A 23,948-nucleotide genomic window follows, 5' to 3' on the forward strand; every position below is an offset into this window, starting at 1 on the left:
CACAATACGGTTGTCGTTATTGCTGGATGAATCCTGAGCCGCACCTCCGCTAGAGGACCATAAGCCCGTGAAGAGGAGGCATGAAAAAAACTGACCGTTCGGAATATCGTCCTTTTCTTCCTCACTACGCCACGCCAGCACACGGCATGCTGTGAATAATTTGCCATATCAAGATCCAATGGCAGTCGTAGAGGCGTGTCTCACACAGATATGGTAGATGCGATGTCACCCTGCAACTGCAACTTACGCCTCTATTTGAAAGAAAAATTGTTGTCCGTGTTTTGTGGTATGCTTAGACGTGCCACAAGGCTGATTATTTTGCCATTGGCATTTGAACTCCGAAAAATGCCAATTGACCGCAGAGCTGGGCTGCTGTATGGACAGTTGCTGCCGATTTGTATAGCCGTTTCTAGTTCTCCGCGCATACGATAGTCAACATTCCCTTAGTTCAACAATGTGGTTTGTACGACACGTCTGTGTTGTCACATGTATTCGTCAGGGAAGCGTGGGTGAGCGCCTGGAGCCTTCGGCGATAGGCCATATACGTATGTTTATATTGCGTCACATCGGCGCTAACCGCTTAGTGAGCTGACACTGCGGGCAAGAAAGAAAATTGGTTTATTAAAGAGCAATGATTCCAAAGCTGAAATATAGGGTGATTTATCCTTGTTAGCTTTGCTTATTACCGAGCCCAGATGGGTGGATAGCATGTAGACGCACTCGGCGTGTACGCGAGGTGTACACTTCGGTGGAAAGGAAATATCTTGGCATGGGCACTGGGAAGATGCTAAAATTTGTGTATTTGAGCCGGAGAACCTTTTATCTATTATATGAAGGAAAAGCGTAAATGCCCGAATCACCTCAGTTTTGTTATCGGTGCGATAATATCGATCAGCGTCAGGCTTCGTGGGTGACTGTCAGAACGTGTCTGAACGACTTCTGGGTCTCGTGTTAACTCCAGAACAGTGGGACAATCGCGATAACTTGTATTCATCGCTTGATTACGAACTACTAAAACAAGACACGTCATATGCATTTGCGAGATATAGTTCAAGAATATAGCTATCTGGCCAGTCAAAAGGAAACACAACAGAACGAAAGGGGTATTCATTGTCAAATATGGCAAGAATGAACACGGCTGCTCAAGCTCCTTTATTCCAATCTGCGACACGACTAATACTTTTGTGAGCTCAAGATACAGCTTGAATTAGATTCACCTTCATGCTTTAATTTGGCTGTCGCTGTAGGTTACATCCTGCGTCCTGGTCACGATGACGTTGTGGCCGTCAGATGCAGTCACATTGCCGACGGAGATTCTCTAGCCGCCCCTTCTCCCGGCTGTATTTCTCACAGAATTTTCATCGCCGCTTGCCTCGTCCAGTTTTCATGTGGCCGCACCCTTTTTTCTTCCTGCAACCGAACCCCAGATCATGTGATGTTGCCCAAAAGGATGACTATAGCAACCCTCGGCGACCCTCAATCCATCCCTATTGTCACACTTTGCCCTTTTTCATCCCCAGCACCAATTTCCCGTTTAGATGATTCTTTCTATCCTTAACCATAAATAATTCTGACCTCAGTAAGACTCAGTCCGAAGCCTTACTGGCTCGTTGGCGAAGCACAAAGCCTGTTTCGGTAGGTGTTCCCCACTGCTGAGCCAGACTTCTGTGGCCACACGCAGCATCGAAACCGATGGTTCTGCTATAATACGACGGCGCTCTTATCGTGTAACGTCGTCCGAACGACAGGGCATTGAAGAACAAGTCTGTGGCATGCTCGCGCGAAAGTTAATACAGCCTAGATCGAACTACCAGGCTTCTCCTGTGGTTCTGGTAAAGAAAAAGACGGCTACGTTACCATTTCCTATGATTATCGAGCGCTAAATAAGATCACTAGCAAGGACGTATATTCCATACGTGGAATTAACGACGCTTTTGACACACTTGGGGCGGAGTATTTCTCCAGACATGATATTCAAATAGGATATTGGAAAATTTCGATGAACGAAATTGAGATGATAAAGATGTTCGCTGCAACACACCAATTTTATGAATTTACCATGATCCCTTTTGGCCTTTGTAGTGCTCCAGCGACATTCGAGCGTGTGCTAGGCAACGTTTTCGGTGGACCGAAATTTAAGACCTTACTTTGTTATCTGGATAAGAGTGCCATCTTCTCCTGTAATTTCAGCCAACATCTTCAACGATTAGACGAAGTTCTCGAATGCCTTGCGAATGCTCATCTCCAAATCGAGAAAAGAAAGCAAATTTGTAAACAAAAGTGGAAAGTATTAGGCCACGTCCTTTAACGATGGCATACAGAAAAATCCTGAAATGATTACTGCTGTTCTCTAGTTTCCTTGCCCACAGCAACAGAGAGATTCGCGCAGTTTCCTGGTCACGCCGTCCAATTTTCTTTGATTTATCCGCAACCTCGCTGCAACAGTGACTTCTCTACACCAGCTGCGAGTTGCCAGTGCCTCTTTCACATGTATCGAAGACTGAGAGTCGGCTTTTCAAGCAGTCAAGCAATACCTTACTTCCAGACAGGTGCTTCGTCACATTCATGACAGAGATCCCACCCTAGTCTATACTGACACAAGCACACAAGGCATTGGAGCAGTACTCCTGCAACGGAATGCGGCGTCTGAAGAGTAAGCTATAGCATACGCAGGCCGGACACTTTCTCCAGCTGAGTTGAACTCCACCATCACAGAGCAAGGGTGTGGGCCTATTGTTGGGTCTGTTCAGAAATTTCGCGCTTACCTTTACCGCCAGCACTTTACCAACGTCACCTACGGCTATGTCTTCTGTTCACGTGGTCGCGGGATCAAATCCCGGCCACGGAGACCGCATTTCGATGAAGGCGAAATGCGAAATCAGCCGGGTACCTAGAGTTAGGCGCACGGTAAATAACTCCAGGTGGCCGAAACTTTTGGTCTCCCACTACGACGTGTCTGAAAAGTAGATCGTTGCTTTGGTATATGAAACACTATAATTCTTTTTATTGCTCTGTGTTGGCTGTCATCAATGAAAAACATGTCAGGACACTTAGGACGCTGGATATTCCTCCTGCAGGAATATGACTTTAAATAACGCACAAGATGCACATGCAATGTCTCGCTGCCCACTCTAGCTCTATCTCGGCAAGGGGCTGTCGTCTTCACCAAACATCGTTCTGACGGAACGCCTGCTTCATGGCATCTATCGCTAACGCCACTGGACCCAGTTACGCTTTCATCACGCTCTGATTTCTTCTTTCTGCAGCGGCCCCACTTCTACTGCGGAACTCTCATGAATCGCTTTATTGGGTGAGCGGTGCCACTTTATAGTCGCTTGCGATGACGGCTTCGTTAATTCAGCCTTCAAGACGCTGTGCTATACCACTGCGTTTAGCACCAGACAGGTAGCCGGTGCGTCCCAGACTTACTTCGCTGCCTTCGCCTTCGAGTATTAGAGGCATTTTGCGACGACGCTTGGGATAATCATTTAGGCTTGCACAAGACCTACGACTGCATAAAGACCCACTGCTTTTGGCCTAACCTATCCCTATCGTGGCCAAATACGTTGCCTCTTGTGCGTCACGTAAGCACCGCAAACGCTGAATATCTCCTGCTATCAGCTTACTACAACTTCTCCCTTGCCCGGAGGCACATTTTGAATTTGTTAGCATTGATATACATCGTCCCTTGCCTTTGATACGCTCCCGCCAGCATTTCGTTGTCATTGCCTTCGACCTTTCTTCCTTTTTTTGACATGAGCAATTTAAGACTCCAATAGCACGGAATATCGGCGGCAGCCGCGTTTAATATTAGATGGACGATCTTCTTCCAGTCGACAGACAGTTAGACAGATAACTAAGTTTATTTAATTCTTAGGAGCTACTGTCAGGACCTCCTAACGGGAGGCCTTCGTAGCCGCTGGCAGAATTCTTTTTTTCACCGTCTTTCCCTAACGCGTCCTATTCCAGGAGATTTCATTCACCGATTTGCACATTGCTGCTATATCGCATACGAAGCATGGAAGCTACCAAAGTTGAGAGACGTCGCTGCGGGAAGAAACGCCGCGATGTCGCACCACCGCACCGCCATCATTACCTTGCTGCTGTCGTCAAACATACCACTATACAATTTACGCAAAGGTGTTTTTATGTGTTCATGGTACGTATGGTATATATTAATGGTATATGGTATGGTACATAACCTTAAACAACAGCAGGCAGTCAACTGCCTGCTACATTGCATTACATTCATTTTTGCGATCTAAACCATTTTACTTTTTGATGTATTATACAAGCTTCCTAATCAACGTGCAGTGTCCTCGGCGAACAGAAAGTTGAGTTGTTTATAGCTGTCGGAAACTAGAGGCATTGTATTGCTCATATTTAGCCGAAACTCAAAGTATGTAGACTTATAATGACATTCACAGTGAATTACGTATACAATTATTCCGCAACATTTAAAGTGTATTAAGAAACAACTTGTAATTTGTGTCGGAGCCTTACGAAAGTTACCAACACTACAGAGAGCAAAACGTGCGAAAAAATGGGGGTAATGTTCTCTTGAAGTAGATATGTGCGTCTGAATTACCCACACTGTAATAAATTACACTTCACGAAAAGCGTCATTTGCAGGAGAGGTTGGAAAGTTTCCAGTTATATGACGTAGCGAAGTGAAAGTGTGGGTGTTTTTTTTACAGGCAGTCGAAGTTCTTGTTGTAGGCGCTCGTATTAAACAGCTTCACTGAAATTTCGGTTGCGCCACAGCAAGGCTGAACAATTCTCCTGTCTCTCTTGTTCGTTTTTGCTTTATAGCACTTTCCTTGTGTTTCTGATAGAAGTTTGTTCGCATTCTAAAATATGCACATTGGCGTCGACCACAATTTTGTGAGCGTACAAAGTGGAAAATTTGCACTCCAGCGGTGGCTCTACAATGGGAAAAAATTTGCGCTCGTTAACTGAATTCATACGCCGACCATGCACATTTTTACTTGAGTCACGTTAAATTCATGGTGCGTAAGAATTTCGATTTAAAGAGATATATGGCATAGTCTATGGCTGTGAAGGCAAATGATAATAGAAATTCATAAACGAAGAAAATCTTTCAAAACGTTCTGAGTTTCTTAACTACCTTCAAAGTTCAAGTCAAAGTTGAGATAAATGTGAACAAGTGGTATTTGTACAACCTATCGCCATTTTTCAATTTCGTTGGGAGGGAGTCATCATTCTGTCAGCGTCAACTCATTCAAATCGCGGAAAGGTTAAATAGTGTGACAACCTTGGCTATATGCAAACAACATAAATTTTAGTTCAGGAATAATTGATATCCGTGGTTTAACATGCGTTAAGTACGATCTTAATATCAGGTATGCCGGAGTGAGAGACCCTGTATTATTTACCACTCGGAGTTCTCTAACGCACCCCTAATGCTAAGTGCGGAGGTGAATTGCCTTTTACAAATATGAAAAAAGCAGCCGCGCACACGAAGCTGCTGTGAGAGTAACATTACCTTGTTTCTCGTTGCAACTGCAAAGGCCAATCGATAGCATATTCACATTGTCTTCTGAGTACATGCCCCACCGTGTTTTGACGCCATCAGTGTAGTCTATAGCAGTCATTAAGGCTCGCGTGGCTTTGATATTGCGGAGAACCACTTTTGTCACGGGCTCAATATGCAAAACACAATTAGACGATAGTGTTCGCAAAATTTAGCCATGTCAGGCTTTGCTGCAAACGTAGTACTTTGCGCACCAAGCGATCCTGGCGCGCACGTATCACGTTAATAATCGTAGGAGCGGATAATAAAGCACGAATAATAAAAGTACAGGAGGAATACTGAAAAGGCTGGCGACAAATAAGTTCTAGAAGACAATTCACAACAGAAAATATTTAACCTTTTCGAAGAAAAAGCCAAAACTTCGTTCCCGTAGAGGTCAATGTTCGAACAATGAACATTCATGGAAGCAATTAAAACTTTCATGTAATTCTTTATATAAAATAATCTCCATATTGGAACATCAGATGGTATCGTAATAGTCGCGACGACGTGTGTTTCACGAAGACTCAGCCTACGATTGTTGCCTCTGTGCATTCTACGGCGTTATCGTAAGGCTGTTCGCGAAAGCAATTTTTAACTTAGAGTCATTCAGGTTTACGAGGCAGAATGTTAAACTTAAGCATTTGATTGCTAAATTGTCAGTACCACAGCCTTAACGGCTTATATACGCACATATGGCGCGATGTCATGCTGACAGCTGGTAACTACAGCGATCCATTATTTTTTTTTCAGTCATACAAATCTTGCTACTGCTTACCCCAACAAGATGGCCGGAACCAGGAACTAAAACTTAGGTTTAATTTTGTGCTGTGTTGCTCTATAAATATTATATTTTGGCCTCTTCTTCCCAAAACGTAGTATTTCATTAGGTATCTCTTAAGTCTTCATTTTAATAATTAATAAGGTGTGATTGGATCCACAACATAACTAAAACCAGCCAGGAGTCTCTATGCTACGTGAATAAAAATCATTAGTGCATTTATGTACTAATGACCGTTGCTCAAAGACCACTCTTTGACACCGACTTGGAGCACGGCAAATGTGCCACTCGGTCTGTGCTGATCTTTAAAGAAGCTGTCTAATTCCAACTTTGGTTAGTAGTTATGTGCTATAGAGTGTGTGCCGTTCTTCAATGAACGATGTTGACGCCAACAACATCAGTCACTAAGTGTGTGCAAAGGAAAATGTGCCGCTCTACAATTACAAAAACAATCCATTCACTTTCGCCTACGTTGAACGGAAGCGAGCCCATTTCGCCAGGCTTCCCTCGAATACTGTGACGCGGTGCTGCAGTAGGCCGCGCCACAAATGCACCACGTATGTGCCGCTTTTCAAACAATCTCTCGCTAACGTTGGTCACCGAGATTTTGCGATTGGTTGTGTGGCAAGCAATCCTCAGCGTTCGCAGGCACCAGCGCGCCATGCGTATCGTCTCGGAGCCTACACGCCAGGCGTCGTGCAGCATCACTGGATGTCGCATCGCGTGCAGAAAGAGACGGGAGACAGGGTAGCCTGGCTGCCGCATGACGCGTGTCTACGCGTTCCCACTCAGTGGCGGCGTCCAATTCTTTTCGGATGCCAGACACAGGATTCGCGGTAGCGACGCCAGATGGTGCCGAGTATCGTTGCGGAAGAGAGAGCTTAAAGAGATGTATACGAAAACGCAGGAATGGAAGGCTTATACAGCATACCAGAATAACCCAAGCACACAAGTTGACTATATTTCGCTGCCGCATTTCAAGGGTAAATCAATAAAATGATTCATGTATTTTATTTGAAATACCTTAGAGGGACAAAGGGCATTAAGGAGGGTTTAGTCATCACAATGAAAGTAAATCATGCAGCCTAGTAATTAACAGGGTTACTAAGGAAATGAACATAGAAATCCTACGCAGTAACGTAAATAACAAATTACAGAACAAGGTTTCAACGCAAGTCAACAAAAAAAAAAGACGCGAATCAGCAAAATACGTTTGCGAAATAGGGACCAAAGGTGCGTTTGAGTGCAACTGAAGAAAAAGATGCAACGCATCACAGAATAAACAAATTATGCACATAACCGACTAGTCCATGACACCGCGCATGACACAATATTCACCTCAAGCTTGTGACGAAAAGTATTCAGATTATTATCAGAGGCGATACCATCGAGAAGATCGTTCCATATTCGGATGGCTGACCAAAGATGCGTGTGGAGCTGAGGTGATTTTATGTAGCCTGAGTGAAGTCAAAAAGGGGCGTTCAAGATGTAGCGAGGCTATTTTATGGCCGTAGACCTACTTGCAAAACAGGCATAGGAGAGACATTTGATGGCGAATGGCCAATCGTTGAAGGGAATGATCGAGTTCAAGCCGACTCACACTTGAACAGCAGTCATAGTTCCTAGCAATAACAGTCGCCTCTGTCGGGAACTGCTCCAAGCATGTTACTTTGACATGAGCGGAAGGGGACCAACTAGATGAGGCACACTCAAGTTTCGGGCGGACGAAGGATACATAGGATTACTTGCGATCATTAGAGGGACAATGACGGTGTTTGCGGTGTAAATACCCTAATATTTCTGAGGCTTTCCTGCAGGCTGCAGTGATGTCATCATACAAGGAGACGCTGGGTGTAAGGTAAACAACAAGATATTTATGAGATGATGTCCGAAACTGCTTGTCTTCTTGTATGTGATCGAAAATATTAGAAACGTCATGATTATGTCGAAATGAAATGATTTTGCATTTGGTTGTACTTATAGACATGATTCACGCGTTACACCAGTCAGAGATAATGTTGAGATCATCATGAAGGCAATGGTGTCCGTTGGGACAATTCATCGGTCTGTATAACATAATCATTATCATCTTCATCAATGTCACCATCATCACATAGGTGCCAAAGATGAATCCTACAGCAGTGCACGGTTTATACACAAGTTGTCGGCACCTTCGTAATAGGTCGTGCAAGTAATTGATTTAATAATAACGCGTTACCGTTGACAGACATCAGGAGGTGGGTTCTGCCTAAATTTTATTCATTCCTGATGCGATCAAGCTGCTCATAAATCATACCTAGTATTAGCACTCACACTTTTCGACACACGCCTGTTTCCAAAACAGCCGCCCATTTCGTTATCGTGCAGCCTACCGGAATTACCGTCCACATACTGGCGCCAAGTAAACAAGCTCTACTGTAGCGATAATGAAGGTGTGCCTTGATAACAGGTACGTGGGGCAGAACTGTCAGAAAGTAAAAGGCATTTTGTTCTTGCAACGGCAATAATTTCTATATTGATGATTATACGCCCATGCTGCATTTCTAACCTCCGTTTTCCCCATTCCTGTGTTTGCCATACCTTCACCGTAGATGACCAGAGCGATGTGCGGCTGCAATGGCCTTGTGCATGAATTTTTTTTGTAGTGTACCTAAATTCGTGATTATTGTAAGTAGGCTTAGGTACATTTATTTTTTCTGAGATAAAACATTATGCAGATATCGTCAGCAGTGTTTGCGAATATAGGAGAATAACTTAAAACTTCTAGATCATGATCTAAGCATGATCAAATACCACAAGTTCAGCAATATTAGGAGATATTGCCTTTTCCCTTGAGGAATATTCCAAATTTTTTTACTACCTGCATCGTTTATCAGGGTATTATTGCGCACGGACATTAAACAAAACATAGCAGTTCCCTGCAGACTGCAGGCGAAGAAGGCATATTCGTGATATATGTGGAGGTTTAGTAAAGTTAACACACCTGCTTGTTTGGGAAGCCTATTTGCATGTGCCAGAGAAGTTCACACGTGGTAAAGTACTACTGTGCCACAGCCGACGCAACAGTACCTGGCATGCTTCACTTATCATCACGTGGTCGCTAACTTTCGAGGTTTCCTAGTACTAAGGGCTGCATGTGAGTCATTTGCTTTCTTTCAATGTTTCTGTTTCCTCCTTCCTACAGAGTCGGCCGGCTGGCGTTTAGCGTTGTGCTCTTCTCCGTGACAGTTACTAACATGCATTTGTGGCGCAGGAACGCGTATTGTGGCACGTATTGTGCATTAGAAAGGTACATCAGTTGTTTTTGATGTTGCTCTACAATAATCGCATTGACACTTTTCGTTTAATTTTGATATGTGAGAAGTTGAATAATTAAGACTAAATATGCAGTTAGAGAGAATGCATAAAGTAGTCTGAGTATCTCCAAGTGACAGGAAGCATGACAGCTTTGGTTCTGTGGAGCGGCGTGGCATTTGCATACTTTTATTCCTTGGTCCATGATAGTTGCCACACGCTGTATATAAGAATTATATAAGAATTATACTGTATATACTCCCATGATATTCACACGTCAGTTACTATACTGTACATGTTATTTAATTTTTCAGTTCTGAGTACGCATATCTATGTAATATTTAGATTAATCATAGAATGCCCGTGCTCTTGTTCTTATTTTATTTTGGCTGTAATAGTGTAAGTTTTCGTGGTTCCTATATAATGCATACAGCCCCCTTACATAAATAAAGCAAATATATGCATACTCTACACTAATAGAACATTGCCGTCGTCGTATTGTACCGCTATTTATGGCACATGCACAGCTCAGGCGCGCAGGCTCATATGAATTCTAGGCATACAGAGTGCGCTTGGCTTCAAAAACAAGCAAGCCAATTGGGCGCACAATAAACAGTACCCTCAATCTAATCCCTGGTGGAGGAGAGGCAGCCTTCCCCTGCTGGTATGCGTGGTGGCCTACGCAATGAGTGAGCACACAAAGGTACCTGTTGAAACTCTGTGCTTACGTTGTAGGTTAAGTGGAAGAAAGAGTAAATTTTAAGATAAATGTATCTAATATACAACTGGACGCTAGGGTCATCAGTTTACAACCCATCTCATCTCGTACACCATTAGAGTGATGCCAGTAATGTGACTGATGTCGCTACAAATTTTTACCAACCTTGGGAGACTTGTTGTAGCTTTCAGGGTGCAACCACCCTAATTAGGAATAAACAAGTTAAATATATTCCATATATTTAGGTTTTAGCTAGAGCAGCTAATGGTTTAATCGTAATAAAACATGAAAAACACGTAATTCGAGGAACTTGCTTCTATCCACTTCTTTCCTCTTTCATGCTTAGCCGTACGCATACCGACAGACTTGTCATTCGCATGAGCGTTCCGGGGGTAACACAATAATATATTATTTGAGATGTGATTCTGAGTGAATTCAAGTTATTTTGCCGACATATATATGTACAAGTAATACTATAGGTCGACTACAAGTTATTACAACAAGTTGCTTTATGTCTACCTCGCTACCTTGTGGCCAACTTGACTCTACGCGCGCAGAATCCATGGACAGCTTCTATTACTTGCTTCAGCTCCTACACATCGGCTAGAAGCAGTGTCAGAATTCTTATTTGAATGAACTTATGTGGAGCCTCGAGTTCTCATTTAGCGTCGCTTGCATGCAAATCTTCACCCTGCGAGATGACACAATATATCGAAGTAGTACATTTCCTGAACATCTGTACCTTCCTGTAGTTTTACCAGAGAATCTGTGCGAACTCAGTGTAAGATTATCGAAAATTAACCACTGGTAACGGTAATATGTCTAGCACATATGACTACGTGCGCAGCCAATTTAATTGGTCTGGCCTAGTAAGCTATGTAGGGTGTTACATTCACGCCTGCAAGTTCTGGTAACGGTGAAAAAGCTGTCTAAACTTTCTACAAAAATCTTTACCATAGACGCTCCAACTTAGACCCTATTCCGCGTAGGTCAGGACATCAACGTTCTGCTTCCCGAAACAACTTGGTTGCCGTCGGTACATGACGTGCTAAGAACTTATTTTAGCGCTATATAATACATAAACAAGACACACAGACACGCATAATATGTGCTACTACGCCTCTTCGATTATCAGTCCATGGCCGCTGCGGACTGTCCAAGGCGCAGCACGCACAACGCTCTGTGGCTGAATTCACCGCCTCGGACAACCAAGGACGGGCATAAACAGATAATCCAGCAGGTCCACTAACAACTTCAATCTAAAGAAAATTAAATACAATATATTTAGCCTTCTCAATGCACACGCGCACCATTGAACTCGGTCAGGGTACAGAGGGCGATTATGAGAACTAGTCGGATCACTGCAGAACGTGACGTAATCCCGATATGTCACGCTTTCTGAAAACCTATTATTTCAGTACGCGAACCCATATCACGAACACTACGTCGTCTGTCCCATTGACCCATGACGTCGCCCATTGTGACACCATGGGTCGAGCTTTGGCACCCTTTTGCCGCCTTTTCTTAAACGCGCCGCGATTGCGCTTATAGCGCCACAGTTCGTGCAGCGTGATGCTTAAAAGAGATATCGGACACTGCATGAAGTGGAAGCGAATGCAGACAAGTTCTATATCCCCGGTGGGGCTTCCCTATTATGTCGAGCACCAGGATTGGCTGTAGTTTTCTACTTACAAGTAACCTTAACGACCCACTGGAATTGCCTTCGTCGTTTTACCAAACAGTAAATTATGTAGACCTAGCTAGCTACGCTACATTCTACAACACGTAGTTGTGGATAATGTGACAAGCCATTTTTGTGACGCCCGTTCCCTACCTATGAAGAAACAACCAATGGACTTGTTATATAAATTTGTGTCCAACGGCTACAACAGGAATTATGCCGTGGTCGTCATGCGATTGTCGTCACCGTCATCATCATCTTGTTGCTGTCGTCTAACATACTGCTATTCAATTTACACAAACGCGTTTGTATGTGTTCATAGTATGTATGATATACATTTATGGTATAAGATATAGTACCTGACATTAACAGCAGGCCGCCAACTGCATGTAAATATTTTGCATGACATTGATTTTTGCGATCTAAACATTCCTTCCTTCTTTTTGTGCAGTATACAAGCTTCCAAATAAAGGCGCGGTGTCCTCGGCGAAGAAAAAGGAGAGATATTTATAGCCGTTGAAGACTACAGGCACGTTATTGTTAATATTTTGACGAAACTCATAGTGGGTAGGTTTCTAATGACACATACAATGAATTACGTATACAGTTATTCAGGAACATTTAGAGCGTATTAACAAACAACTTGTAATTGTTACACCTAATGTAAAGTGTAATTGTACATATTATAATTTATAAAAAGCGTCATTTGCGGGAGGGGTTTAAAAGTTTCTGTTTATATGACGTTGCGATCTAAAATTGTATTTTTTTTCAGGTAACCGAAATTCTTGTTGCAGGCGCTGGTATTAGACAGCCTTACGGAAAATTCGGTTCAGCCACAGCAAGGCTGAAAAATTCTGATGTCTCTCTATTTAGTTTTTGTTTTATAGCACTTTCCTTCGGGTTCTTGTGCAGATGGACGTTGCCCGCCGACCACAATTTTCTGAGCGTACAAACCAGAAACATTCCACTCTATCTGTCGAATTCAAAGGACATTTGCGGTCGTTCACTGAATCATATCCTAAGAATTTGCATAAGAATTTCGATTTAAAGAGATATGCGTTATAGGGGATGGATGCAAATGAAAAGGGCATTAAAAAGTCAAAAATGCAGAAAATCAAAGTGCAAGTTAAAGTCAAGATAGATGTGAACAAGTGGAATTCGTTGAACCTAGTCGCTCTTGTAAAAAGGGTGTCAACGTTCCGTCAGCGTCAACTCCTTCAAATCGCAGAAAGGTTAAATAGTGTAACAACCTTGGTTACATGCACACAACGTCAGCTTTTAGTTCAAACGTGATTAATATCCGTGGTTTAACATGTCCTAAGCACGATCTTAATGTCAGGTATGACGGGGTGAGAGATCCTGTATTCCTCCCGGATTTCTCTGACGCGACCCTAATGCTAAGTGGCAGAGCCATTTGCCTTTTCCCTTTACGAAAAAGAAATGCGGCAGCATACACTAAGTTGCTGCGCAGGGCATTTTACCGACTGTCTCCTTGCAACTGTATAGGCAAATTAGTGGTGTATTCACGCGTCCCGCGGAGTTTTGAGTCAATCAGCACAATCTAGAGCAGTCCCTCAGGCTCGCGTAGATTTGACATTGCTTAAAAGCACTTTTGTCGCACGTTCAACATGGAAAGCATTGCTCCTCCCGATGCACAATTAGACGATAATGTTCGCAAAATTGGGCAGTATCAAGCTTAGTTGCGAGCGTAACACTTTGCGTGTCAAGCGACCCCAGCGCAAACTTATCCCACTTGTAATCGAACGAGCGGGTAATAAAGCGCGAATAATAAAAGCACAGGACGAATACTGAAAATTGCAGGTGACAAAGAAGTTCCAGAGGACAAGTCACTCGAGAAAAATCTTGAATTTTGTAAAGAAAAAGCCAGAACTTCGTTCCTGCAGTGTCAAACTGGGAACGATGAAAATTTATTGAAACGATTAAAATGTTTACCTAATTTTCGACATAAAACGGTCTCCGTATTAAAACATCAGAAGCTATCGTATTAGTCGGGACGACGTATGTTGTATGAAGACAGCCTTCGACTGATGCCTCCATCGATTATACGGCCTTATCATAACAGTGTTCGCTAAAACAATTTTTAACGTACAGTCATTTAAATTTACTTGGCAGCTTGAGAAATCCAACCATATTATTGCTGAATCGTCTGCACCAGGGTCTTAGTGGCTTATACGTGCACATATGGCGCGACGTTATTTAGAAAGCTGTACACTACAGCGATCCGTCATCTATTTTTTTCTTTTCAGTCATATAAATTATAGTACCGCGGACCCCCAGCGATCCGTCATCTATTTTTTTCTTTTTAGTCATATAAATTATAGCACCGCGGACTCCCAACCAGAGGGCACGAACCGGAAACTAAAGCTTAGGTTTAGTTTTGTCCTGTGTTGCTTAATTATTATTTTGGATTTTTGTTCCCAAAACGTAGCATTTCGTTGCTCATCTCTTTGTTTTCGTTTTAATAATTAATAAGGTTTGACTCGATCCACAGCATAACTGAAACCAGCCACGGGTCTCTCTGCTATGTGAAAAAAAATCCTTAGTGCTTTCACGCATCTAATGCTCCTTCTCCATTTAGAACCCTCCTTACAGATGCCTTTGTATTTGCTGCTCAGAGACTAAGCAAAAACAGCTTTGATGGGCAGGTAGGGTAGGATGGGGTGAAGGCAACTGAGAAAGCACATCTAGCTGTTGTTCTGAAGGAAAAAGGTTAGAAACCAGGCGTCAGATCAACTAAGGTTACTGAATACATGAAAACCTGAATATATGTGCAGCTCTTTAAGCACCCTCCTTCTTGCCGACCGTCGTAACATTAGATGCGGCACTTGGTAGGTACCATCGCTCAAAGACCACTCGACTTGGAGCACTGCAAATGTGCCACTCGGTCTGTGCTGATCTTTAATCAAGCTGTCTAATCCGAGCTTCGGTCAGTATGTACTATAGAGTGGGCGCCGATCTTCAATGAACGACGTTGACGCCAACAAGTTTGGTAACTTGGCCTGTGCTAGTGCGACCGTGCCGTGTTAAAATGACGAAAAATAACCATTAAGTTTCTCCTATGTTAAGCGGAATCGAGCCCATTTAGCCAGGCTTCCCTCAGGGACCGTAACGCGGCACTGTAGCAGGCTGCGCCCCAAATGCACCGCCTATGTGTACCTCTTTTAAATGAAGCTCTCGCCAACTTGGGTCACCGAGATTGCACGAGTGTTTGTGCGGCTAGTGAGGCTGCAATTCTCAGCGTTCGCAGAAGCCAGCGCGCCATGCTTATCGTCTTGAAATACATGCCAAGCATCGGCAGCTCCACTGCATATCGCATCGCGTCCAGAAAGAAACGGGGGAGAGAGAAGCCTGGTTGCCGCATGACGCGTTTCTAATCGTTCACACACACCGGCGTCCCCTATTTTTTCTCCCCATTGTCGGGGAGAAAAAAGATTAAGGAGATGTATACAAATGTGCTGGAACGGAAGGCTTGTGCGCCATACCTGAAAAACTCAAGCATACTTGCTGGCTATTTGTCACCGCCCCATTTGAAAGTGGACGTCCATATATTGATTTATTTAATTTATTTCAAATATGCCACAGGCCCAAAGATCATTGAATAAGGAAGGTCTCGTTATTACAGTGAAGGTAAATGATGCAAACTAGTAAGGAACAGGGTAACTAAGGAAGTGAACGTCGAAACGTAACGCAACAAAGTGAATAGCAAACTGCAAAGGAAGGGTACAATGCAAGTGAACAAAAATAAAACGCAACACGGAAAAACACCTTTGCGAATGAAGGACTAAAAGAACGTTTCAGTGCAAGTGGAGAAACAAAATGCAACACATCACAAAATTAACAAATTATGACCTTGAACGACTAATGCATGATACAGGGCTATCGCGAAAAATTCACCTCAAGCTCATGACAAAACGTATTCGGTTTACTATCAGAGCCAATATCCTCCCGAAGATCATTCCTCATGCGGATGGCTTGGGCAAGTGCGGATGTGTTCAAAGCATTCGTGTTATCAAAGATGCGCGTGAAGGTGAGATGATTATATGTAGCCTCCGGGACGTCAAGAGATGTTCAAGATGTAAGGCGTGTATGTTAATGCTGTAGACATACTTGTGAAACAGGCATAGGAGAGACATTTGACGGCGAATGGCCAATGGTTGAAGCGAATGATCCACTTTTAGCCGAGTCATACTTGAATGATGGCCAGAGTTCCATTAAATACAATGGGCCGCTGTGTTTCGAACTGTTTCAGGCATACTAATTTGATAATGAGCGAAAGCGGACCAAACTGGCTAGGCGTACTCATGTTGTGCACAGGCGAACGTTAGGTAGGATTATTATCGAGCATTAGAGGGACAAAAACGCAGGTTGCGGCTCAAATACCGTAATATTTTTTAGGCTTTCCTGTAGGCTGCAGTGATGTGATCGTACCAGGAGAGGCCTGGTGTAAGGTAAACGCGAATATATTTATGGGATGATGCCCGGGACTGGGACTGCCCGGGACGTACAAAAGGAATTATTGTGTATTTTTTTTTATTTAGCGCCATGATCCACGTGGTACACAAGTCAGAGATAATGGATAGCTTTAGGTTAGTAAACGCATGCAGCTTGCGTGCGCAGTACCATGGCCACTAGTTCGTGCGTACGCAAGCTGCTTGCGTCCGCTAATCTAAGAATCTCTTATGTTAAGATCATCAGAAGGATGAGGTGGCCGTCGCGATAATTTATTGCTTCTTTATAGGGCGACCGGTGATTCCCATAGACTACGGGAACGTTCAATGATGTTTTCGATGAGCACCTGGTCGAGCTCGCACTTAATAACATGTCGCACAGCATCGGACATAAAATTAGGGGATCGTGCGATGGGACTGACATCTACAGAATGAATCCAATGAGTTTAATTCGAAGGAAGTGCGCCGTGTCTGAACAAAAGGTTGGAGGGGACCGGGGATGTTTGACAAATGGTGACTTAAAAATAAGATGGTAACTCGGAAGGTGTGTTGTTATTAGACACTATAGGCGTCCCTCAATTTCTGCTGTAAATATTTTTTGTACGTGAAGCTTATTTAATCTAGGAAAAAGATAACAGCGCCCTGCTTCTTTGTTCTTGGGCATCGTGAAGCGATATTCAGACTGCGCGATTAGTTCCCTGGACAGGAGCTGAGCTCTGATTTTCTGCTTTGCACAGTATTGCTGTAGCCTGAAGCTGGGCTAGAGTCGAGTTTTCTGTAATGGGTGTTGTTCCTCAGCTGTTTGAAGGCCCATTCTTGTACTTTTCTATAGGACAGATTACGACACTAAAACCAGCCGGCACAGGCGGCAGTCTCGTAACCTGGCCTAGAAGAGTACAAGAATGAGGCCTCCAAACTAAGCAACCACACCCACTAGGAAAAGCTCGACTCTTCGAATGTGAAAGTTCGAGTGTGATTTATATGTTTGAATGTACTTTCTGTAAGAAACAATATATGAGTGAAACGAAACCATTAATGAACTTCACATTACACGAACATAATGAGGACACTGCTAAAAAGCTTCCCAACGCCGATGCCGAGCATTTCAACTAATCTTGTCATAACTTTGATGAATTTAAACTCTAGATCTTACAGTCAAAGTCTCATTCTGAATGACAAAGAAACTACAGAGAATCACGCTTTATTCATAAGTTCAAGACATTGCAAACAATCGGCATAAACGTTACAAAGGGAGCTTTGAAATCTGTTCGCTATGCTAAACTTCAAGGTACAGGCAACAATACTTAATCTCATTGCTTCGTGTTTTTTCCCTCGCTTGCTTTCGTTCTATATTTTACATATATATTCACTCCATTTAAGCAATTTCTATAGTTTTTTTTCCCGAGCACAGTTTTCTGCCGCTCCTTTTATTATCTCTTTCAGAGACACGAGAACCCACTATCACCTTCGAAGCAGGCAAGAGAGGGGTGCTGTGCACACGGCCGTTGACATGCCGGTTGACAGAATGCCGTGTCATCGGCCTTATGCCCAGCACTGTTTATTCTCAATTCTACACCGTCACCGCCAAAACACGTTCGGTCGTTGCCGCAGCCATCCAATTTACCCCCTCTTCCGTTTAGAACCCAAACTATATATACTGCGCATAATAAAGCCTATGTCACCTTGAAAAAGGCAAGTCCACTTGTCGAAACGTTGGCTGGTGCTTTTACGTTGTTCTCGTTTTGCTGATCGTACTGGTGTCTCGCTTGACGAGTTTGAAACATGATGCTGGCATTTCTCGCGGCCCCTTCCGCCTCGGCACTGACTACTTTGGCTTCCCTGAATGTCAAGGGCGCTTTGTGCCAGTAGAGTTCTTCTTCTATCTTTCTATCTTTCTTGTTTTACTTGCTCAAGGACTCCGCCATCAGTATCACACATGGGCTGGAATTATATTTGTGATTACGCACACCAAAAATAACGCGATCACTTAGCATATTGCAAGTTATTATCATCTCAATATCACTGTAGAATTTGTTTGCAGGCTTGCGAAGTTCAATCAAGCTATTTGGATTTGGCGGTTCTCTAGTTTCAAGTAAAGAACCTCTAACTTGCGGCGATTTCATTGTGTTTGGGACCGTAATGCTTGCTGAGGTACGACAGTGCTTCCTTATAGCTCAAGTCATCTGGTTTCCGAGCGGCACAGCTACCAACTTGCAGGCTTATTGTTCGCGTGGCAATAGCATATGCCAAAGTCCTCTCATCTTTTCCTCTCTCTTATGTCATTGGCCTCGAAATAGGCTTCAATGCGCGTAAAACAAGTATCGCAAATACAATCCGTTGCGTCGAAGCTTGGAAAACAAGTAGCTTGGAACCATTTCATGGATTGTCGATGAGGCACACATTTGTCTGAAAAGCCCAGCCGAGGCCGTGCACCACGTCACCCCTAGTTTAATGACCGACAGTTAGGCAGAGCCCTTTTATCCCAAAACACAGTCCGTTTATTTGCAAGACAAAACAAATGATTATAGGTATTTTGCATGGGGAAGTAATCTGAACCAACGAATCCTAGCCGACACGGGTCAGCATACAAATTAACAAAATATGAGAGATGCCACCAAACGTGTCGAACTATGGCGAGATTGCCCACAATTTGTAGCTTCCTTAGTTGGGCAATGAATATGCTGTAACACTTGACTGACCAAAAAAAAACGATTCTCGTGAGTAGTTTCAGTAGCACTTGCATGAGAAGGACAGCAAAGTAGCAGTTATTTGTTTCTTACCAGAAATCGTTAACCGAACCGAATGCTTAAAAAAAATGTAGGTTAGGTTCTGAAGGAACAGTTGCTGATTCCGTTATTGTATGTGAGTTTGTACTTCTAATTTTTATGGTAATCTTGATATAATCATTTTAGGGTGGCGCTTTTGATGCATTTATAGCTAGTGCTTGCTTCATGAAGTTTGAATGTTTCTAGTACTGTGACTCAACAGTGATTTAGGACGCGACACCAGTCCAATGGGCCATGATGCCGCAAGTCAACCGCACAGAATGCTGCTTAATCTTTAGTAGTTATTAGCAGGCAAAAATATAATCATGTACACATGAAAAGTATGTGGCACGCGCTTTTATTAAGCCCTTTGACATAATAGAATCAAAAGAGCTTGTTATATTGAGCTGTGTCCGCTGCAAAATGTTAATTCCTCAATTGCAGCTGGAGCGCTAAGCAGCACACATATGTGTAAAGGTGCTCATGACAGCTGAGTATTCATTACATACAAAACTGGCGGGTTTATGGCGTGAACCGACTAGCGTGGGTACCTTTTGAGAAGTGGGTTAAGCGCCCACGACATTATTATAACCATGAACAAAGGATGAAAAATGTCCTCAATTATTTACTAGAACTTCGATCCTGTGCAGACAATTACGTTCCGAACATTTAATTTAACCTCGACATCCCAAATTCGATCAGCAGGCATGAAGAACGCCATATTTGAGTCCCCGAAGTATACTTTGACCATTAGGGCTCTTATATCGCAACTAATTCTAGGTAAGCGGACATGATCGCCCCCATAGAATTGCGGTCGCGACAGCCAGCAAACAAAGGAGTGTCCTCGAGTTCAGCGCTTTTCATAACATTCAACCAGCACGGTTGATGAATATAATATACTAATTACACAAATGATTAAGCTGCACGTGTTGCAGTCGCAGGATTTGCCGGTAACACGTGTCGCTGCTAGTTGTTTTCTTTTCCTTCTGTATCCGCTCGACTGTCGTGAATATTCATGAGTGATCAGAACGCTGCACTGAGCCTTTAATGCCACAAAGGGCACTTCAGGCTATAGGCTCACACAAAATATTAAAGTATGAAGGCGTTCCTTGATTATGCTGATTGTGGAGGTCATCAACGGTGTCGACAACCTTTTCATGTAGGAAGATCGATGCAGAAGTTTGCGGGAAATGTAATGAGCACCATACTTTGCTAACAAAGCTAGCCGATTCTTTTTTCGTTAGCTTGGGTTTAGGCAATGAAGGGGTATTTAAAGCGGCAGTGCCAGTCTCTGGAGTTGTTTTTATTCATAAGCGTGCAAGATTATATTTACCGTTCAACAGTATGAGCGTCCTTTGCCTGCCGTTCATAAGTGTAGCTCTAGCCACATTTTGCAGAGTTAGTTCAGTTACTTGGGTACCAGTACCACTTATTAACGGTACTAACGGTAAGTTTAATGTAACCTTTGTCATCATTGTGAAACATGTGTTTAAAGCCCCTGTCACATGGAAAATCTGATGTCATTTCTAAACAAAGACATTTGGTGACGGTAATGTCATTATTACAGCGCGCTGCAACAAAGCGAAATTTATTGTAGTCTCATAGGAACAACCATGAAGATAGTCTCAAACCAGAAACAGCTTCAAACTCGCTTTTGTCCGATAATTATCTTTCAATAATCAAAAATTTTCTTGATATATGAGTTCCTTCCTTTAACTATGCACTTTTCGATAACTGACTGTACTGTACAGGTATCGGTACCTTGCGCGCGCTTGAAGGTTGAACAGAAACGCCAAGACACAATATCTGGCTGGCTGTGCCAGTATAAAAATGCGTCGTCATCGCGCAATACCGGCTGCGCTCGACGGCAGACTATGCAACCATTGCACATCTCTTTGGCGTCGGGCATTGCACAGTAAATGCCGTCTATCGTCAATTGCTTTCGGTGGTAATCAAGGCACTGGTGGCTCGCTGGCTTCACCTGGTCCATCGTAAGGAAATTCAAGAGGACACCGGGAAAATCTATATTGTAAGTTGTTTTGCATAACTCATGGACGCTTTAGATGGCTTCCACATTGCAATATCTCTACCATCAGTGCATGCTGCCGACTTTTGCAAATCTAAACGGTGGTGAGCTTTATTTATGTGTTTCTTCCACCTTCTCACGTCTTAAAAAAACTACGGACATGCTTTAGGGTAACTATTTGCAGCATTTGTTACTATTATTTGTACTATTATTGTCAGTATTGTTACTAAGAATTCAACAATGCCTGTTATGAATAAATAGCTATCTGAACAAGCCTATAGAATACCAATTCTATATTAAAGCTGGCTACAGATTGCTTCTGTTGGTTTACTGTTTATTGTGTCTGTTTTACGCAGGCACAATATCATGCTCTTGGCACTGGTGGACCCTCAATACCTTCACGGATACATATAAGTAGGAAGTCGAGACATGTGTCACGATGGCTGTGCTTGCGGCAGCTCCAAGCTCTACAAATTGGCCCAAAGTGAAAGCACTGAAAAGCAGCCCTATATTACTCTGCAGCTTGGCGTGCCCTTTCAACCCTAACCTCTTCAATTAATTTGCAAATGCCGTTACAAGAATACGTGAAGGTGTTTTGAACTACCACTTGCCTAAAAACAACACTGGAAATACCTTGAAACAACTAGAAGCTCCCTTCAAATACACATCCAAAGGAATGAAGTGCAAACTCACGACTGCGAAACAAGCCATCTGAGTTCCCTGTGTGCAGCACAACACCCATGAAACGCCCAAGGGCCCCACTGAGCAACAGCGGGAGTAAGAACTTCAAGACTTTAATCAACACTATTGAGGGCAGAGAAGTGGTTGCCTGCACTGGGCAAGCAATTTTGGAAGCTTGCTCGTTAGTATTATCACAAAGATAGTTTTGGACTAGATTTTCCACTCGATGATAAACAGCACTATTTTACAACAGAGCGGACAGGTAGAATACAAATAGTAATTGTTTTGAACGTTGTCATGACAGCTAATCCACCGTCCATGTCTAGGCCTGAAAAGATGCAATGTTGCATCTGCCAATAAAAAAATGGCAGTGGCTTAGCTCGGCTATGCCAGGATATGCGTAGCGAAAGCTACGACTTATAGCATAGTTAGCCTTGGTTAATCTTGATTGCAAGTCCAGGTTAGTCTGGTTGTCTAGCTATGTTGCGGCGTTTAGCCAGTCGTTCGGCTCGCTGTTCGTCTGTTTCCAGGGCGGTTCGTTTCCTCTTCATCTCGTTCCGATATCAATTCTAGGCATCCCCCTGCTTACCAGAATTGTCGCCGTCCATACTGCCGCCTCAACTGCGGTCGCGGCGCACGCGGGCTTCCCTTTTCAATCCTCCGACATGTTATCAGGCATGCGACGCTGCTGGCGAAGCGAGCGGAGGGGAGCGCAGCGACGATGAACGCGGTGTGACGTCATACCAAACGGCGGCGGCAAAGGTGTGGCGCTGCGCAGCGGCGGAACGCCTGTGCGCAGTAGTGTCAAGGGAGCGAGAGAGAGAGAAATAACCGCGGCGAGGCCCGCGTTCTGACGTCATGTCTCTCCTCGGAGCACCGCCACGATGAAATCGCAAGTTCGCGGCCACTAAAGCTTTCGCTTCAATAATTTGCTTGTCTCCAGAAACACCACAGTCGTGACACATCCTGTCAACATATGTCTGTGTGGTGTAAGGTGCTTACGACCTGAAGTCGTACTTTGAATAATTAAGAACTGGAGACTATTTACAAAGCATATTTACAAATCATATTTACAAATGATAACTTCTGCGCTGGCCAGTTCAGCAGACTCTCGAGTGCCAGAGAGCATTCGTTGTCTGCGTCGGGGCGCCCGCGTGCATCGTCCACAAGAAACACGCAATATGCACGTATCATTACTCCCGGCGGCAGAAGAACCTGCCAGGTGCGTCTAAATATCAGTGATAACATGAGAATAATTAGGTTTGAGGTGTGCGACATGCACGACATCCGTGGAATTCGGGGTCGATGAGGCACTGCTACCGACTGGGGCGATTTCGTACGTAGCTGGAGTCACGGCACGCAGCACTCGATATGGGTCTGTGTTTCGAGACAGGAGTTTTCTGACAGATCAACGTGACGAGTAAGGGACCACGGGAGTACCAGATATCCTACCGAAAAGAGGACGTCTCTGTGCTGGCGATCGTACAAACGCCGTTCTTTCTCTTGATAAGTCAGCAGGCGAGCCCTGGCAGTTTCGGGTGCTTGGGCGGCTCTGATGATGGCGTCAAGAGCATTCTCATTGGTCTCTGCTGCGGCAGATGGAAGGGATTCGTCCAGTGGCAATGTGGGTTCTCGGCCTTAACAACAGAAGTAACGGGGAATAACCGGCAGTGTCGTGACGCGAATTATATGCAAAAGTGACATAGGGTAGTGCAAGGTCCCAATCAGTATGGTCGGACGAGTCATACTTTGCAAGCATGTCGGTCAGGGTGCAATTCAGACCCTCCGTGAGATGATTAGTATGGGGATAGTAAGACGCAGTCAGCTTGCGCTTGGTAGAGCAGGACTGCAGGATGTCGGTGATGACTTCCGAATGGAATGTCCAACCATGGTCAGTGAGCAGTTGGTGGGAAGCACCATGCTGCAGAATCACGTTGCGTAAAACAAAATTGTGACATCTGTGGCGCAGTTGTTGGAAGCGCTCTGGTGATGGCGAAGCG

The 23,948-nt window shown here is 43.8% G+C and overlaps 1 long non-coding RNA gene across 1 annotated transcript in view; it reads left to right on the top strand.

The window, feature by feature from the left end:
- The first annotated feature begins 20,529 nt into the window (after nucleotides 1-20,529).
- The window catches only part of LOC142591153 (uncharacterized), a 40,337-nt gene continuing 36,918 nt past the window's right edge, over nucleotides 20,530-23,948 (top strand). The window contains exon 1 of the long non-coding RNA XR_012830361.1: nucleotides 20,530-20,688. This is a non-coding gene — a long non-coding RNA (uncharacterized LOC142591153). The remainder of the gene's footprint in view (nucleotides 20,689-23,948) is intronic.

Source organism: Dermacentor variabilis, chromosome 8 (assembly GCF_050947875.1).
Source record: "Dermacentor variabilis isolate Ectoservices chromosome 8, ASM5094787v1, whole genome shotgun sequence".
In the NCBI taxonomy this organism is placed as follows: domain Eukaryota; kingdom Metazoa; phylum Arthropoda; class Arachnida; order Ixodida; family Ixodidae; genus Dermacentor; species Dermacentor variabilis.